Raw genomic sequence first — 20450 nt, 5'->3', positions numbered from 1 at the left:
ACAAATCCAATATTAAAACAGTTTTAAAAACCCTTATTAAAAAACAATCATACAACCCAAACAAACCATACATAAACCAAGACAGCTAATGATATATCAATTCTTCCATGCCTGGTGACATAGGTGGTTTTTCAAGAGTTTACAAAAGGTGAGGAGGGTGGGGGCAGTCCTAATCTCTGGGGGGAGTTGATTACAGAGGGCCGGGGCCACCACAGAGAAGGCTCCGCCCCTGGGTCCCGCCAGATGACATTGTTTTGTCGACAGGACCTGGAGAAGGCCAACTCTGTGGGACCTAATCGGTCACTGGGATTTGAACGTTGAAAGAAAAGATGAAAGATGTTGAAAGAAAATGCAGGGCATCCTGCATAAGCCATGCCCACAGTGTGGTAGTGAAAATTTTGGTAGCCCTTCACTGGACTGAAACCATTAAATGTTCACTGAACTTGGAGGAGGAAGAGTATGTGCCGCACAGCCTGACTTTCAACATTCTGTGACAGCCAATCTGTTTTTTAAACATAAAATAATTTGTAAGTTTGGGAGAAGTCTTTATATAATGCTGGCTCTTCAACTTTGAAACGTAGATGAGCACTGTGCCCTAGAGTCAGAAACAACTAGCGCACATGTGCAAAGGGAACCTTTACCTTTTAAGCACAGGTAGTCCTGAAGATATGACAGTTCACTTAATGGTCATTTGAAGTTACAACATATGACCTGTTTCAAAGTTATGCGACTGCAGCACCCTTGCAGTCATTTGCTCTTAAAACTGACCACAGGGACACTGCATTGGCCCATCCTCTGTTTCCCCAATGCCTGACTGGTCCCTGCAGTGCTTGGACCTATTTCTCCTTCAGTTCTGAAAGCAGCTGCCTTTTGTAGTGCTCTGAAGATTCCCTGTGGAATGGGAGGCTGCTTTCTGCCCTGATCACCATCAGGAGACTGCAAGCCTCTCCTGTGTTTTTCCAGTCTAGACAAGTATAAACAATTTCAGTAAACTTAACACCCTCTCTAATATTTTAGTTTTAAAAAAATCTCTTTTTTTCTATGTCATTCCTTATCAATAATCAAATTATAAAAGTACACCACTCATTCCTTTTAAAAGCTACCAGCTATCAGCTAATGAATATATTTTAATATTTTAACCTTACTCAAGAAAAACAATTTCATATTTCAACTTGTCACTTTCTCTAAAAAACAAAATAAATTTCTTCCCATTTATAAATATATCTTTAACCGTTCATCGTTCAGTCTTAGTTAAGAAACATTCATTAGAAGTTGCCAAAAACCACAACACAAAAATTTAACTGTCAAATAAGTTTATATGTCTCCTTTTATTTTTTAAACATTGATCATTAATCCCATTGAATAATGTCCCCAAGTTGATTTCTTATAATTTTCTCTTTGTTTCCTTTCAGGAACAGCTTCAGTGGTTTAACATGTCCCCTTTGAAAATTTAAGATATTCAAGCTTTTCAAATGACTCTTTTGATTTATTATTTATATGTCCTCTTTAGTTATGAAGACATCAGCCAGTATCAAAGGTAAATCAATTGTATTGTCCCTTTCCATATTATTCTTATAGCTTGATTTTTGAAAATTAATTTTTAAATCCATAGCACATTTTTCAATATCACTCTTGTAGTCAGGACTTTTTCTTATCACTATGGCCATTAAAGTAAAATTTAGTGTAATAGTACTTTCCCAGAAGTCTTGTTATGATAGCAAAACTTAATAAATTGGTTTTAGCCTTAATAAATTGATTTCCTGGTCTGGTCCATCTAGTAGACCTGATACCAGCCTTATAGGCCTGGGCTATATTTCCTCCTCATTATTATAATTCACTGAATTTTGTTTTGTTCAATGCATCTCAACCTTCCTTATTTATTTATCTATGTTATAGCAATATAATTTTAAAAAGCAAATCAAGAGGAATTAATTAAATCACAACTAAACTAACTCCCATTGATTTTTAGAATCCATAGTATAGATCCCACTTCAGTACTTCAGTGATTTATTGTTTTACAGCTGCTTTTGACATTGGAAATAATTTTTAATGTGTTAGAAGATATTGAATGTTACAATTACTAGAGCTGAAAGTGATTGTTTAAATATATTTGTAGATTTATGTATAATAAAACAAAAATCATAAATATGGTAATAATTGTTATTTTCTACCGCTCAAGCTTTTCATTTAATTGTCATAAACTGGACAATTTACTGTATATTCAATTATTATGACTAGCTTAATGGTCAATCAAAAATGTATTTCACTTTGGTTCAATATGACAAATAAAAACTCTGAGGGCTAGGACTTTATTTAGATGGAAACAATGAGGATCTTATGCCAGATCCAATACTTAGTGTAGTTCAACCTCAGATTCAGGACATGATGCCTCATTTGCAGTATTATAATATCAGAAAAATTAAATACAGGAAAATTAGGAGAAAGAAAGAATTATCCAACAAACTGCATATACCACCATTCCCAAATGTATTCATTTTGGGAGGGAGGTGCCTATCACCACATCACACTTTCTCTCTCAAGATCTCTCAAATCCTAGTTCCAATATTAGAAGACATTAGTAATTGAAGATGAAGTTGTGTTTACAATTGCAAGTACCATTCTTTCTTAAATAGAACACAGATTCATGCAAAATCTTTGCTTAAGTTCCCACATGTTAAACCTAAAGCTTAGTCTACAAATACATTTGCTGTGTTCACCTTTCATTGTAATAAAATTTTAAAATATATTATGGTTGAATATGTTGGTCTGGTTCACCCAACATGTTGGAGCCTACATAATCCCATTTTATTTTACCAAATACAGTGGTACCTCATGATACGAACCCCTCGTCTTACGAACATTTCATGATACGAACCCGGGGTTCATGATTTGTTTGCCTTGTCTTAAGAACCATTTTCACCTTACGAACCCGAGCCGGGGGCGTGGGCTCTCCTACTGCGCATGCACTCTACCTTGTGCTCTCTTACTGCAGCAGGGATTTCCCTGCCTTGTAACTGTCATTTCCGGAATTTCCTGACTCCCTCCCTCCTCTTCCTCCTCCTCCTCCTGTATTCCGCCTCCCTCCCAGCCTTCAGGCAGCATTCGCCTTCCTCCGCCGCCATCGGCACCCAGCTCCTCCTTGTCTTCTCACTTCTTTACAAGTTGACAGTCAGGCGGCGGCGCAGAGGCTGGGGGCGGTGAGGGTGTGTGAAAGAGGTCAACGGGAGAACTGGGGGGAACCGCAGCCACTGCTCCGTGGAAGGGACCCGGCTGGGAAGCTCCCAAAGGTGGTCTTTGCGTCATCCCAGGAAAGCAAGCAGTAGGCATGGGCTGGGGTCTTTCCCCTAGGGGCAAAGGTGGTGGTCGCGGGGTGGTTTTGCTGCAGGCGGGTGTCTAGGCACCGCAGCTCCCCCCAGTTCTCCCGCGGACCTCTTCCACTCCCCCAGCTTCTAATCTTTTCTTTCGGCTACTGGATGGATGGGAGGAGCTAAGCGGCCAGAGGAATTAATGTAAAACGCCGCTGGGCTGGCAATGTCTCCGTGCTGCTTAGCTCCTCCTGTCCAGCCCGAAGCCGAAAGAAACGCTGGTAAACAAAAGGCAGAACTTTCAGCTTCTGGGTGGATGGGAGGAGCTAAGTGGCTGGGCTGGCAAAATCTCCGTGCTGCTTAGCTTCTCCCAAAGCCGAAAGAAATGCTGGTAAACAAAAGGCAGAACTTTCAGCTTCTGGATGGATGGGAGGAGCTAAGTGGCCAGGCTGGCAACATCTCCCTGCTGCTTAGCTTCTCCCAAAGCCGAAAGAAACGCTGGTAAACAAAAGGCAGAACTTTCAGCTTCTGGGTGGATGGGAGGAGCTAAGTGGCTGGGCTGGCAAAATCTCCGTGCTGCTTAGCTTCTCCCAAAGCTGAAAGAAACGCTGGTAAACAAAAGGCAGAACTTTCGGCTTCTGGGTGGATGGGAGGAGCTAAGTGGCTGGGCTGGCAAAATGTCCGTGCTGCTTAGCTTCTCCCAAAGCTGAAAGAAATGCTGGTAAACAAAAGGCAGAAATTCGGCTTCTGGGTGGATGGGAGGAGCTAAGTGGCTGGGCTGGCAAAATGTCCGTGCTGCTTAGCTTCTCCCAAAGCTGAAAGAAACGCTGGTAAACAAAAGGCAGAACTTTCGGCTTCTGGGTGGATGGGAGGAGCTAAGTGGCTGGGCTGGCAAAATCTCCGTGCTGCTTAGCTTCTCCCAAAGCTGAAAGAAACGCTGGTAAACAAAAGGCAGAACTTTCGGCTTCTGGGTGGATGGGAGGAGCTAAGTGGCTGGGCTGGCAAAATCTCCGTGCTGCTTAGCTTCTCCCAAAGCTGAAAGAAATGCTGGTAAACAAAAGGCAGAACTTTCGGCTTCTGGGTGGATGGGAGGAGCTAAGTGGCTGGGCTGGCAAAATGTCCGTGCTGCTTAGCTTCTCCCAAAGCTGAAAGAAACGCTGGTAAACAAAAGGCAGAACTTTCGGCTTCTGGGTGGATGGGAGGAGCTAAGTGGCTGGGCTGGCAAAATCTCCGTGCTGCTTAGCTTCTCCCAAAGCTGAAAGAAACGCTGGTAAACAAAAGGCAGAACTTTCGGCTTCTGGGTGGATGGGAGGAGCTAAGTGGCTGGGCTGGCAAAATCTCCGTGCTGCTTAGCTTCTCCCAAAGCTGAAAGAAACGCTGGTAAACAAAAGGCAGAACTTTCGGCTTCTGGGTGGATGGGAGGAGCTAAGTGGCTGGGCTGGCAAAATCTCCGTGCTGCTTAGCTTCTCCCAAAGCTGAAAGAAATGCTGGTAAACAAAAGGCAGAACTTTCGGCTTCTGGGTGGATGGGAGGAGCTAAGTGGCTGGGCTGGCAAAATGTCCGTGCTGCTTAGCTTCTCCCAAAGCTGAAAGAAATGCTGGTAAACAAAAGGCAGAACTTTCGGCTTCTGGGTGGATGGGAGGAGCTAAGCGGCCGGAGGAATCAATGTAAAACGCCGCTGGGCTGGCAACATCTCCGGCTGCTTAGCTCCTCCCATCCACCCTGAAGCCGAAAGTTCTGCCTTTTGTTTACCAGCCTCCACGCGTTTCTTTCGGCTTCGGGCTGCTTGCTCTCCCGGAAAGACCCCAGCCCACACCTTCGGGAGCTTCCCAGACGGGTCTCTTCCACAGGGCAGTGGCCACGGCTCCCCCCAGTTCTCCCGCTGACCCTTTCCACACACGCACACCATCCCCAGCCTCCGCGCCGCCGGCTGTCATCTTCTAAAGAAGCAAGAAGAGGAGGAGGAGCTGGGCGCCGGTGGTGGCGAAGGAAGGCGAATGTGGCCCGGAGGCTGGGAGGGAGGCGGAATACAGGAGGAAGAGGGAGGCCAGGAGGGAGAGGGGAATGGAGGGAGGGAGGAAGGAGAGAGAGAGAAAGGTTTCTGCCTGAACTTACAGATAGGGGTGGCGGCGCAGCGCGAATCCGGCAAGGGCTTCCCCAACCTTTCCCCAACCACTACCGGACTCCCGCAAGACGATCCTAGAACCCCAGTGGGTCCTCCCAGACACAAAAAATCAGAGAAGACGCACGTACAAACCGCCCGTGCGTTTCCTTCCCTTCCAGTCATTGCAAGCTGGACAGTAACTGTTGACTTTTCGGTTAATCCACCCATGAGGGTCCCTCTGGGCAGCCTGCACTGTCTCCCCCTGTCTCCCCCCCTCCACCCACCTCCGAACAAAATCCGAATGCCAGCGGTAATGAGGCAAAAGGGGTGAATTTTGGGCTTGCACGCATTAATAGCTTTTCCATTGATTCCTATGGGAAACATTGTTTCGTCTTACGAACTTTTCACCTTACGAACCTCCTCCTGGCACCAATTAAGTTCGTAAGACGAGGTATTACTGTATTTTGTATGAACCCAGCTTTTCTGTATAGGTACCTAGAGGAGAATACATTAGCTCAGAGTTGAGAGTTGAAATTAGGAATCCTTGGTACTTTCTAAGCTTGATTGATTTAATGCAGATGGTTCATTACTTAAACTATGTAACATCACCAGTGCTAGTATGAGTGGGGTTTACTCTAATTTTATATTGTGATGGCTTGCCATGTCAGTATTGGTGAGATGGATATTGGCTTTTTGGTTGGGCTGTTTACTTTTGGCTTGTTTGGCAGTTTGTTAATAGGGCTTCTTGATTGGAGTATTAAAACAACTCCCCTGAGTTCTTCCCTCTATATAATCAAAGGTGACAAAGGGAGAAGTGAAGCTTGTACTAAACATGAATATTGCTCGATCAGTGGAAACCACTATTATATATTTGTTTTTTTATGCATTAGAATAGCAAATTAATACTATATTTAGATGATAGATAGATGGATAGATAGATAGATAGATAGGTAGGTAGGTAGGTAGATAGGTAGGTAGGTCTTAAGTTGTTCTGATTTTTTTCACATCAAGAACTGGGATATTAAAGCAAAATATTTCAACTCAATCAGTCATTGAAAATAGCTGAAGGAGGTTTTGCAATTTAATGTTCATTTGTAGTATACAGAATAATACCATGTATTGTCTACTTTTCTCCCAGCTGAGGCAACTGAAACCTTTCTAAATCTCTTATATGTCATAAAAACTTGTAGTGTAGATCCCTCAGTGTGTTGATTATTATTGCTTGCTTCATATAGTTTTATTCTATCCATTTCTTTCTGAACCCTTAATATTTCCATCATTTTGAACATAAACTGCCATTTCTTTAAATGCCAAGAAGATTTTCTCATTCAGTTCTATAATAGTTTTTGGCTAGGGGTAGCAGGTTGTTTTTATTATTTTTTAGAGGTGCTTTTTACTGTGCATTGGTTTAAGATGGTAGGACTGAAGCTAACGTAGGCAAAGCAATATAAAAAGATTTATGTTACCAGACATAAAGCAGGATTAATCTGTAATAATTCACAAGAAGAAAGAAACACATTCATCTATAATTTAGAATTTTTCAGATGAATTAGCTTTTTAATTGTGCTTATTACCAAATTGGGGGTGGGGGGGGGAATTCTCTACTGTGTTTTGAGAAAAAACAGTAATAAATGGCTATAAAGTTTGCCCATAGATACAACAGCTTGACAAGTAAATTGGCATAGGGAAATGGAGGCTGTGCTTTGGATAATAAATCCAAAGACAAGCAATGGTATGGTAGATAATAATAGGTACATTAAAGGAAATTCAGAATGCCTGTTCCAATTATCTGGGCTTCATCTAAATTAGACAAAATATACCAAACCAATTTTAACATGTTTTAATCTCATAACCATTGTTTTGAGTAATTCAGGCATGAAACAAAAATATAAGTGTTTCAAGAAATTGCTATAATTGCCATCACCACTACTACAATCAACACCCTGGTTATTTCAAAAAAGCATCTTTGGAGTATTACAGCTATACATGATAGCTTGCCTATTAAATTACTTTTCTTCCCCATGATGAAGTCAGAGTTCATGTGGGTGGATGGTGAATTGCCAGTGTGTATTCTTGTAGGTTATTTCCTGCAGAGGCAGATTGCTCCTACTGCCGCTACCAGTGTGCTATGTTCGCAGCTTCAGGGGTCTTGCATGCCTGTGCATGAATCCCAATGTGTTTTGGCTTCTGTGCTTGCGCAGGAAGCAAAATCTCATGAGGGGATATGCACGCACAAGATTTTGTCTATTTTTTTGCTTCTGCGCATGTGTGGAAGCAAAAAAATCCCCCAAATCTCTCTCATCCTCTCAAAACATTTTGCTTCCTGCGCATGTGTGGAAGCAAAAGCACTCTGGGGTGTGCGCGAATGCACGCAAGACACCCGAAGCTGAGCATACAGCTCAACTTTTGCTACCTTTGCGAAGTCCTTCACCATTCTGATAGGAACCCTACTGATTTCCTGACAAGTAATGCAAAGAACGTACTTCACACAGATAATGTTAATATGTTAGTGTTCTAAGCACGGTTTCAGTATTTTACCAAGACTCTCAAAAATCCACTCCTTGAAATAATAGTCTCTTTATTTTTATTCACACCAGCTTAGATACATGAAACTTTAGCAAGGTAAAAAGCAAAAGCAGCAAGACTGAAGCAATTTCTCTCAGCTTGAAACTCTAACTGTTCTGGGAAGCATTCCAACATTCCTTTCTTAACTGGCTCGGAGATAACAGGAGATAACTTTAAGCTCATCAGCTTACCGGGATTCATAATAAATTCAACAGTACAACTTCTGACTCATTTCGAAAAGCACCGCATAGGGTTTTTACTCTTTTGTTTCAGGAACACCACAAAATCTTCACCATTCTCTTTGATCAATGTTGTCAAAACCCTCTTTCACTTCCTGCTCAAACATGGAAATGACATTTTACAATCCACAGAGCTATTCATATGGATTAATATTTTTAACCTTGGATTTCTTCTCTTCTTTTTGCCCTTCTTCTATACCTAGGAGCTAACCATTCATCTCCTGATACATTTTCCTCACTATCTGACAGGGACCAACTTGTCATTGTAATATCAGCCCCCTCTGGCACTCTGAAATCACTATCTTCCTCACTCTTGGCTTTCATTTCCTCTGACAGCCTCTCTAACCTAGGATAAAGTGAGGGACCTGGTTCATCATTCTCAGAATCAGGCATGTCCTGAGACTGACAAGGATCACTCACAACAGTTAGGATTGTGTAGAAGTTATTTTTATTGGTTAATTAAGTTTTAGTATGGAGAACAGTATATATTCCTTTAAATCTTCCAAGAGATACATTTGCTTTGCTTACATGAAAAGATTCTATGTTGGCTTGGGATGATTTGTTCTTGTAAAGATTCAATATACACCAGTGGTGGGTTGCTGCTGGTTCAGACTGGTTCGTTAGAATTGTTAGCTCTGACTCCAAGCTGAGAGCAAACTGGTTCATGTCTCTGTGAAAGTGGGCCCAGCTGCCTGCCCCTGGGTTCTACTGACCTTTAACTCTGCTTCTGAAGCCCAGAACTGTCCAAGGGGACAACGGGGCAAGTGAAAAGAAGATGACAATCTCCAAGACTCTAACACCAGCCAGGCTGAGAAATTCCATATCGCCATGTCCACTGAAGGAATTCCCTGTGATATGAGCTAGACACTAGCTCCGTATTTACCATCATGTCCTGAGGGACTCTGAAGCAAGTTTTGACAACCATCACAAGGCAACAGCTTAAACCTCCAAACATTAGGCTAAATAATTTCCAGAAAAATTCCATTAGAGTGCTCATCCAAGCAGAAGTTTCAATCAACTTCAAAGATTTCAAAGAGAAGCTACCACTAACAAATGTAGAGGGACACAGACCAACCCTGTTTGGAGTGGAATGGCTCAAGCCCCTCGGCATCGGCATCGGCATCACTGGGCTGAATCAAATCCAGGGGAACAAACTAGACAGATTGGTTCTATCTGAAGTGGCAGTTTTTCCAATAATTGAAAACAAGCCCTATTAGTCTTATAAAGACCATATAAATCGTATAAATAAAACCGGCACTTAAAATTGTACCAAAAAACAATTTTATAAACATAGGTGTAATATGCTCTTAGCATTGAGTATTGGTTAATACATGATCTACTACATTTGGAATGGACTTCAATTTTCAGATGGTATATAAAGGAGCTTCAGGTAAAGTGTATTGTCTAATCCAGGGGTAGGCAAAGTTGGCTCTTCTATGACTTGTGGACTTCAACTCCAAGAATTTCTGAGCCAATCATGCTAGCTCAGGAATTCTGGGAGTTGAAGTCCACATGTCATAGAAGAGCCAACTTTGCCTACCTCTGGTCTAATCTAACTGATGACAATAAGAGCATGAATGTTGCAATTTAATTCAATTCAGGTTCCTAATAGGCTTCTGGTGCACTAAATGCACTGAAACTGAGCAAAGGCCTTCTAGTCATAGTCTTACCACTCATACAGCAAAAGATGTGAGTTCAGGTGGACTTTAAGACACATATCTAGGAGTGGTGCTATCTTTTGGGGACATTATTAGGTTGAACAGAAAATCATCTGAATAAATAGCAACTCTATCTTACTGGGATGTAGCTTTCTTGATTCAGTTTGTTTCTTCCCATTCAACAACCAAGTGCAAGACTTTAGTAGAGTCATTGAAATGGTCCAAGTTGTATATCAGCAACATGCTATTATTATTTCAAATGGACAGATGACCACTCCCAGTGGTTTCATAAAATAATGAGAAAACCAGATGGCAATCTATGTGTAAGAGGCCATTTGGTTAAATTCTCTCCACTTACATACACCAGCTAAAAATGCCCTTTGGAAATGGGTAGATCCAATGAACCCTAGTACTCCAATCTCAGTCCTCAGAAATATTCTAAAAGAAGATCATTGTGAATGGTATTGAAGACTCTTGGATGTCTAATAGAAGAAGATATGGACTTTCTTATCTAGGTTACATCAAGTGTAACCAATATTGTTTCTATTCCATAGTTCTGAATTACAGTTGAAAATTGTCTAAATAATCATAATTGTTTTAGGTATTTTGAAGTTTCTTCCCTTTAGTAGCCTTAACTGCTGAAAGATGTTTCCCAACACAAAGGAAATTTGACACCCTAAAAAAGGCATCCTCCCCAATGAAATAAAGGAGAGGAAGTAAAGTCTCTCTTATTGGTTTAGTGCAGGCTTGGATGTGAGCTAAAACCCAATGTAAATCAAATTCATTCACTGTTACTCCTGGGATAACCTCTATCACTTCTATCTGGAACAGCTTCTCCAGGCTGTTCTCAGCAAAATAAGGGGAAAATAAACTGTGAATCAAGAGGTCACTGAAGACCAATCAAGAGCTTGGGTCCCCTCCTATTGCCAGTGGCAACTGACAGAGCTGTCCATTGCATTATCAGAAATATGCTCAAAAGTCCACAAGAATCCATAAAAGGCGTTTGGAGCAGGTCACATGAATGGACATGAGATTAGAGGAAACAGCCAATCTTACTGTGACAGGGAAATGATCAGATCATGGGAAAGAGCTAGATATTATGCTATCCACATCCAGATCATTAAACATCTGTTCCAAGGCCAGTTGCAGTCTCCATGCAGCTGGAGGTAACTAGACTGGGGAAAGCTGGGAAAATGCTTGTGGCAACAACTGAAGATAAGCAATTTATTCAAGTCAGATGTACAAATGAAAATATACATTATATAAGAAAACCAAACTAACATTCTATGATATTCCTCTATCATTACTGCAAACTGACTAAATAGAAAATAAAACAAAATGATTGAATTGTGCTTATTTATTTATAGGGCTTGGAATTACAGACTGGCTATTTTATGCATAAAACCTTATTAATGCATTTGAACTAGAATTTTTCCAAAGGAATAGTGTAGATTGGATGAGGAAGGTATTAAATTGAAGCATGTTATAGGAAAAAGGCAGCATGTGTGGGCTTCTGAACTTCTTGGTTGAAAGAAAAAAGAAGCTGTAACTGAATGAACCAACCACTAACTGATTTCTATTGAGAGTCTCTCTCTTCTTGACCTTGACTATTTATAGTAGTAAGTTTTCAGAGGAATATAATTTATACATGTGATATGCCTAAGAAGATTTTATTTCATAAATAATTCTTTTAATCATGGCTCATATCACCTTAACAATTACAGTTTTATTTTTATCATTAATCATTGGAAACCTCCAAAGGTGGCAGCCCCATTGTCCAAATTAATCTTTTTGAACACTAATATATCATTTTGCATGGCAATGAATCTTGTTTTCTCTATATATTTCCATCTCAAAATCCACATTTCCCAGAGTATACTGGGAAATAAAAAATAATTTCTTGGACAAAGCAATACCAAACCAAAGAACTATATAGTTGATAACAGGGATCAAAATTGACTTAAAGAAAGATAGCAATTGAGGTACAACACTTAATGATTGTCATAGGGTACAAATAAGCAATCAGGAAACAATCAATATTAATATAAATAGTAAGGACACAAGCAACATGTTATAGTCATACAGTCTAAATGGGAGGAGATAGGTGATAGGAACGATGAAAAGACTAATAGTAATAGTAATGCAGTCAGTTTGACAGTGTTGAGGGAATTATTTGTTTAGCAGAGTGATGGTGATTGGGGAAAATTAGCACCGGCAGACTTACCCGCCGGTGCCTTTTGCAGGAGGGTCGGGACGACGCGGACACACGGCAGCCGCCATCTTGGATCTCGGCTGAAGTCTCGCGAGATTGCGAGGCTTCGGCCGAGAGTCAGGCCAGAGTGGCCTGATTTGCTGATGTGTCCGGGCGGGGCTTGCCAGCCCTATAAAAGGGCGTGCAGACCTGGGTTCGGCCTGTTCGCCCGGACCACGTCAGAAGAGCAGACACATGGCTGTCTGCTCTTGGAGCCTCTTTCGGCGGCCGCGTGGGCGGCCGCCGCTTTTGGAAGCCTCGTCGGAGGCTTGAGGAGGCTGCAGCTCGTTGGAGCAGCTGGGCGAAAGCCCCATCCGAGGCCGGCGGTCCACCCCTCTTATCCCGCTTAGTAAGAGGCGGCCGCGGGTTGCGGCCGCCATTTTGGAAGCCTCACTGGAGGCTCGTGGAGCGGTCTGGGGGGCTTCGGGTCTGGCGGGAAGGCCGGGCCTCGTTTCGTTTCGGCCCTCTATTTTGTCCGGGGGGTGATCCTTCTGGTCGCCCCCTCGGGAACGTGGGGGATCGGGCGGGGGGATCGCGTGGCGCCCCCCCGGGTTCGTGACCCCGGTACAGGGGGCAGTTAGGCCCTTGGCGGCAGCTCCCTGCTGCTGCGCTGCCTTTGTGGGCAGAGGCCATTTGCTGCCCTCTTGTCATTACTGTGTAAAAAATAAGAACGAGATAACACATAAATAATAATAATAATAAAACTGATATTGGTAATTATGGTTAACACGATTAATATATTTATATATATATATTATGAGCAGACAATTATTTAAATATTTTTGGTAGCCCAGCTGGTAGCGGTGCCTAGGGGGGTGATGAGGCCCTCTGCCAGGGCTAACCAGGAAGGGCCCCCCGGGGGGTCCTGCTGGAGAAAAGGGGGTGGATGCCACCCGGTCCCAGTTTCCTGGGATTTTTTCGGGGGGGGGGGCACCTGTAACCAGGTTTGCCCCCCCGTCGGCTCCTACTGCGGGGGCACAGGCCCCTGGGGCAGTTTTTTCAGCCGGGGCCTGGTGTGTCGGGGCGGGGGGTTGGACCCCGCCACCGCAGGCCGTAATACCTCCGCCCCTTTTGACGGCTTACCCGTCGGGGCCAAGGGTGTTGAGTATGGGGACCACCACGGTGTGGGACCCGTTCGCCACATGTCATGGGTTTGCTTTTGTGAGTACGGCCATGCATGCGGGAGGGCGGGGGTTCCCATGCCGCTTTGATGTGCCCCTGCCCCTACAAAGGGGACGGTTAGGAGGGAAGGGGGGTCCAGGGGACACCCCACCTACTATAAAAAAAGGGGGGGCTCAGCCCAATTAGTTTAAAACACTCGAGGGTTGGTGGAGGGACTACCACCCTCGCTCGAGAGCGGCTGCTCTCTTGCTAAGTTCATCAAAGGGATTTAGGATCCCTTGCATGGGGGTTAGGCGAGCCTTCATGTCCGACAACCTCAGGTCGGTTGTAGGCCATGCAGACATTGTTCGGTCCACAATAGGGAAGGAAGTGGCCGAGGGGAGGGTCCTCGGGCCCTTCCCGGAGCCTCCCTTCCCAAATCTTAGGGTGTCCCCGTTCGGGGAGGTCCCCAAAAAAGGCGAGTGGTGAATTTAGGTTGATTCACCACGTGTCTTTTCATAAAGGGGAGTCGGTGAATGATTTCATTCCTGACGGACTTTGTTCAGTCCGGGGCGCATCCTTTGATGCGGCCGTGGCCATGGTAAGGGAGTGTGGGGTTGGAGCCATTATGGTTAAATGCGACATTATGTCGACATTCTGGCTCCTCCCCATACACCCGGATGACTTCGAGCTGTTGAGCTTCCACTTCAAAGGTGGTTTTTATGTGGACAGGGCTTTGCCCATGGGTCGCTCTATCTCATGCTCCCTTTTTGAGAGCTTTAGCACCTTCTTGGAGTGGGCGCTCGGGAGGCGCAGTGGTCTGGGTTCGGTCGTTCACTGCCTTGATGGTTCTTGAGGGTAGGGCCTGCGCGTTCGGAGCAATGTTTGGCTCTGATGCTGGACTTCGAGGCCCTTTGTGCTCAATTGGGGGTGCCTTTAGCCCCTGAGAAGACCGAAGGCCCTGCCACCAAGATTATCTTCCTTGGTATTGAATGGGACTCGGAGGAGCAATCTTTCGGATTGCCTCTGGACAAATTAGCCAAGATCAGGAGTAGACTGGATCTAGTGCTGGAAGGTCACTCTTCGGCAGCTGCAGGATTTAGGGGGATCCTTACTTTTGCTTGCCAGGTTATTGTGCCTGGCCAGGTTTTTCTATAAGGTTATACAGTGCGATGAAGGGGCTCCGTTTGCCCCCTCATCGTACCCGCTTATGCGCTGGGGTCAGGGCTGACCTCTGTGTATGGTGGGAGTTCTTAGCATGTTTCAAGGGATTGTCCTTTTGGAGGCACGAGCTTCTTTGGGAAGCTGAGTTGCGGCTCTGTTCAGATGCTACGGGGACTTGTGGCTGCGGGGTGGTGTTGGGGGACCAGTGGTGCTGGTCTGCCTGGCCTCCGCAATGGAGGGCCTCTCCCCTGGTTGAGGATTTGACCTTTTTGGGGCTCTTTCCCTTGGTAGTGGCCTTAGAGCTTTGGGGAGGGCAAGTTGGGGACAAGACTGTGCACTTTGGTGTGACAGTCTGGCGGTTGTCCCTGTAGTGTACGCCCTGTCCTCAAAAAGCGACAGGGTCATGCAGCTTGTCTGCCAATTTTTGCACAGGTCTTTGTCCCTAAACGCATTGTTTCTGCCAGACATGTCCCTGGGTTCGATATCGGGATTGCGGACGCCTTGTCCTGTGGTCAGTTGTCCAAGTTTCGGACCCTGGCCCCATGGGCCCGAGCGTCACCACAGGCTTTCCCCGGCCACCCGGGAAGCCTGGATAGGGCTCCCGAGCAGTGGAGAGTAGAGGCCTGCAGGGCTATGGCCCTCTCAGTGGCGCCAGGCACTCTGGGGGCTTGTCAGCAGGCAGGCATAGAGTTTCGGGATCTCAGGCAGGATAGGGGTTACCCCTATAGTTAGCTTGCCCCAGTTGTACACCTGGCTGTATTTTGTGTCCAGCTTAGGCAGCGTGGCCTTTCAGTCAGGACAAGTAGGTCCCTGTTAACCGCCCTCACCTTGCGGTTCTAGGTGTGGGGGGTTTAGGGATTTTTTATGGACTTCCGCATTTGGGGGATGTGGGAAGGCTGGGCGAGGGAGCGACAGGGGACCCTTTATGATGCTCATCAGGCCCTGCCGGCGCAGCAGCTGTCACTGATTATTCAGTTTTGGACAGGCTGTGTGCCTCTCTGTCCGAGGCCCGTCTTTTAGGGTGGCGACTTGTGTCATGTTTTGAGTGTTCCCTATGGGTTAGCAAGGCCCCAGGGCCTTACCGCAGGCTGACAGGTCACTCCGTGCCTTTCATTTCATCGCTTTAGTCTAGCTGGGTTCTAGTGTCCAGGGTTCTGGCCAAGGCAGGTATGGATCCCGCCGGCTAGGGAACGCTTTGTTCCGTATCGGCGCTGCCAATAGTGCGGTTATGGCTTTTCTCGATACGGAGGATTCGGAGAAGTCGACCGAAGGCAGTCAGCGGCCTGTTTTAGGGTACGAACGGCCGGCTGAGGGTCCGGGGGGGTGAGATCTTAGGCCAGGTTCACCTTTGGCCCTCTGCCAGTCAACCACGCCAGGACGCAACCGACGGTGTTGCTTTGGGTCTTAGAGCGATTCGGTCCGACCACTCAGCAACAAGGTACTGCCGGGGGGACCCAACCGTACTTGGCGGCTGGGTCATTGTTGTCTGGCTGGGGAGAAGGGGGGTGCGGTGGGAAGGATGTTTTCCACCGCTGTGGCTGGGAAGGCGGCATCCCATTGCTGCGCCCACGTGGTGCTGGGAGGGCGGCATCCCATTGCTGCGCCCAGATGGTCCTGGGAGGGCAGCATCCCATTGCTGCACCCAGGTGGTACTGGGAGGGCGGCATCCCATTGCTGCGCCCAGATGGTACTGGGAGGGCGGCATCCCATTGCTGCGCCCAGGTGGTACTGGGAAGGCGGCATCCCAATGCCGCGCCCAGGTGGTACTGGGAGGGCGGCATCCCATTGCCGCACCCAGGTTGTACTGGGGGGGCGGCATCCCATTGCTGCGCCCAGGTGGGGCTGGGAGGGCGGCATCCCATTGCTGCGCCCAGTTGGTGCGGGGGGCGGCATCCCTTTGCTGCGCCCAGACGTGTGCCGGGAGGGCGGCATCCCATTGCTGCGCCCAGTTGGTGCTGGGAGGGTGGCATCCCATTGCTGCGCCCAGATGTGTGCTGGGAGGGCAGCATCCCATTGCCGCACCCAGTTGGTACTGGGAGGGCGGCATCCCATTGCTGCGCCCAGTCGGGGCTGGGGGCGGCATCCCACTGCTGCGCCCAGAGGTGTGCTGGGAGGGCGGCATCTCATTGCTGCGCCCAGTTGGCGTTGGGAGGGCGGCATCCCATTGCTGCGCCCAGTTGGTGCTGGGGGCGGCATCACATTGCTGCGCCCAGATGTGTGCTGGGAGGGCGGCATCACATTGCTGCGCCCAGTTGGTGCTGGGAGGGCGGCATCCCATTGCTGCACCCAGGTGAGGGTCTTGCACCTCGGTGGCAAGGACCTGTCTGGGCCTGGGGGTCTATTTTAGATCTGCCAGGCTTGCGAAGCCTGCGGTGGCTTCGCACTGTGGGGCCCACCGCGCAAGTGGTGTGGTCGAGATCCTCCTGAGGATCACTTGGTGGGACGCCATTTCCCTTAGGGCCCTTCACCGGGTTAGACGTGGAGTTATTAAGGCCCTGGGTACGGTAGTCAGACAGTTAGGTAGGGTGGTAGTGGCCCATCCCCTCATCACCATAGATCAGCCGTGGCTTTACCGGGCTGCTGGTCTTCCTCTGTCAGAATTAGAGGAACACCATTTTTCTTACAGGACCTGCAGTGGCCTCTGCGTGAGCTGACGCAGTTAGAGGGGGGAGTCGGGGGGCCAAGATAGAGATCTGACCCCCGCTCCGTGGCAGGTTAGGGGCGGAAAACTGGGTGGTGGGCTGAATGGGAATTTTTTGTGGCCTGTCCTATTAACCGGGCCGTTTTTTCGCCCATTCCACACTGGGGAAAGGGTAGGCGGTTAGGGGGTGCTTGCACCTTTTTAGTCTAATTGGCTTACCTTTGGTCATTTGGGTAGGCAGGTTAGGGGCAAAAAACTGGGTGGTGGTTTAGCAACTGCGTGTTCTCCGTTGGGCATCTTTGCGGATGATTGACAGGTTCTCTCCAAGCTTGTGGTGGAAGCGACCTGAGCAGTTGGGGGGAACCTGTCTTTGGGTCCCGCACCTTTAAGTCCCCTGTTAGGGGTTAGCCGGCGGGACCCCCCTCATGAAAGTGCATGGCAGGGTCTCAGGTGAGGGAGGGGTCCCTCACCTGGACTAGCATGGAGCTACGCCCATATGTTGCCCAGGAAGTTTATGTGACGTCATTTTTCGCCCCGGAAGCAATTGTTTGACCCTGCAGGTCCATTGTTTGGGTCATAGTTATATATGTTAATTTATGCTAATTTAGTTGAATAAATTATGCTAATTTATTTTAATAAAAATGACCCAGTTTAAATCCAGCTCTTGTGTCCGTGTCATTACTCCGTCTCTTCTGCAAAACTGTTCTTGTATCTAGTTTTGTTGATATGCGCTGCTCTATAGCATCATTGTGAGGTTAGGAATTGAAAAAAATTATGTCATAATGTAATAAAAGTAACGATAAAAGAGGACAGTAGGACAGGGATGGTAGGCACAGTGGTACACTTATACATGTCCGTTGTGCCTCTTAGAAATGGGGAGAGATCAACTGTAGACAATCTAAAGTTTTTGGGGTTTGGGTCAGGTAGTACTTTCCAGGCATTGATCTCTCTATTGCTGAAGTCGTATTTTCTGCAGCTGAGGTTGCAATGTTTTACATTTAGCTTGAATCTATTATGTGCTCATGTATTGCTGCAGTTGAAGGTAAAGTAGTCATTAACAGGAAGGACATTTTGGTATATAATTTTGTGAACTACATTTAGATCAGATTGGAGGTGAGGTAGTTGTAAATTGTGTAATCCCAGTATTTCAAGTCTATTTCAATGGAGAGTGGGGTGGGCCTCTGCCCTCCATTATCCTCACCCCACTCTCCATTATTCCTACATACTTTTCTTCTCCTTTTTCTTCAAAGAGCATCTGCCCTCCATTATCCCCACCCCACTCTCCAATATAAAGAGATCATTTTTTGGGATTGGAGCTTCCTTATTTTTATGGGTAATTTATTTTTCTTGGTTTTGGTGAATTATTAGTGGTACATATAATTTAATGACTTAATGATTTTGAGAAAAAATATATTTTAGTAGTCTTCGGCAGTATTATGGCCAGAGAATAGTGTATGCCAATCAAGAGACGGTATCTTTGATATCATAGTAGGCTTTTTTAAAGTTATAATTGGTTATCCCATCATTAAGTTGGTTTTTGTAAGGACATATATTGAGACAAAAGTCAATCATACTATGGTCATTGTTGGAAAAGAGTTTTTTTATTTGTATTCCATAAATTGAGTGCAAACCATTGCCGAAAATGAGATCAAAACTATTGTAGAGTCTATTATTGTCTGTAACCAGCTGATCTAGCCCTAGACTGGTAATAAAGGGTTGTAAAGGGTTGAATGTATGGGTTCAGTTTATATGTGGTAGGTTTGGGTCACCAAGAAATATAAGAGGATGTGGGTAGGAGGCTGCCCATATTAGTAGTGAGGTTATATTGTTCGCATGTGTGATGTAGTAATCAAGAGCTCTATAACATAGGAAGCAAAGTGTGGCATTTAAGGTCATTTCACAGATGATAGTTTCTGGAAGGTTGAGTTCGTGTTTAACTTGCACCATTTTTAGATTCAGTTATTTCTTATGGAAGATTGCAACTCCATATCCTCTATGGGTTTTGTGATCAGATCAGTAAACATGATAGACATTCTAAGTAAAGCAGCAACAATCTCTCAGCACTGCTGGGCTCAAAACAGTTCAAGGAGAAAAGTAATTAAAAAGCTGCTAGAGAACATTCCGGCACCAAAATAGGGCATATCACAGACAGGGTGCAGAAGAGTTGATCTGTGATTTTCTCAGCCCAAAACCGATCTAGCCATTAAGATGGCCTAATTTAGAACAAGAATGTGAATAAAGTTCAAACAGGTAAGCACCTGTCAAGAAACACCCCGGATTTAATATTTATCATTAAGAAAGACAATTCTGGATTGGGCTTTCTTCAAGAACCTGGATGCAGCAGAATAGAAGAGGTGGGAGAAAACCACAAAACAAAAAGAGTTGCAAATAGAAGTAGAATGATGGTGCCAAAACAATAAAAATCAAAATCAAAGATCGTGCCAATTGTAATAGGCACCATGGGTGCAATACCAGGGCATCTGGAGTACCATTACCCTTGATAAAACTACCATCAATCAACTGAAAAAAATGGCTTTACTTGGAACAGCTTATATCCTGTGACAGTACCTTTAACATGATCAAAGAGCATTATTAGCCTATCTCAGGTCCCACAGTCTGTATGTGTATTTCTTTGTATGTGCATACCCACACACACACTAGACCAATGGTCCCCAGCTTTTGCAGTTTGGTAGCTCTACTGGGAAGAAGAGTGGAACCGACCCACCAAGCTGAAAAGATTGGGGACCACTGGTCTAATGTGTCTGTGTGGTTATTCACACTTGCGCAAATTGATCTATGTGGGCGCCAGCCAGCAGCTTGTGTGAGTTCAGTTGAGTGAACATATGTACAACATCCCACTACTCATGCAGCGTGGTTGCAAATAGGCTGTGACCTGATAGTGGGTCATGGCATCAAAGTTGCATTCATGCCGTGTTGTGTCATCTTTCAAGATTATTTCCTTACCTAAACAAAAAAACAGAATGACAATGGGGAGATTGTTATTGTTATTGTTTTGGCTTAAAATTTAAAAAGGAAACAATTTTATTAAAGAAGAAATATGTATAATAAGTTTTGTTTAATAAAGAATGCTTTTATGAAATCATTTGTGGTTCATTTGCTATTATTTACAATTCTCTAACATTTATCTATTTTTCCATGGCTTCAAGTAACACTCAGTTGACCATGCTAAAATACCAGTTCCTCCAACTAGATTAACATATTATCCACATCTTGTCCTTGTGTTTTATGTACAGTGAGAGCAACACATGACTCTATTGGGAACCATTTATACTGAAGGGGGACATCTTCACCTTCTCATAATTTTGCATAGTTCTTGGAATCATGATAATGTCATTTTTTAATGCACCAGTGTTTATCTTTACTCCAATAACTGTTATTGCCTGTACCAGTTTTCCAACACA

General features: G+C 45.2%; 1 long non-coding RNA gene across 1 annotated transcript in view; it reads left to right on the top strand.

Moving 5' to 3' along the window:
- The first annotated feature begins 1474 nt into the window (after positions 1-1474).
- The window catches only part of LOC139168989 (uncharacterized), a 56987-nt gene continuing 38011 nt past the window's right edge, over positions 1475-20450 (top strand). The window contains exon 1 of the long non-coding RNA XR_011559411.1: positions 1475-1537. This is a non-coding gene — a long non-coding RNA (uncharacterized lncRNA). The remainder of the gene's footprint in view (positions 1538-20450) is intronic.

The sequence above is a fragment of the Erythrolamprus reginae genome, chromosome 6, assembly GCF_031021105.1.
Source record: "Erythrolamprus reginae isolate rEryReg1 chromosome 6, rEryReg1.hap1, whole genome shotgun sequence".
Taxonomy (NCBI): domain Eukaryota; kingdom Metazoa; phylum Chordata; class Lepidosauria; order Squamata; family Dipsadidae; genus Erythrolamprus; species Erythrolamprus reginae.
Note: the sequence above shows the minus strand (reverse complement) of the source record. Positions and strands in the feature narration are given on the sequence as shown.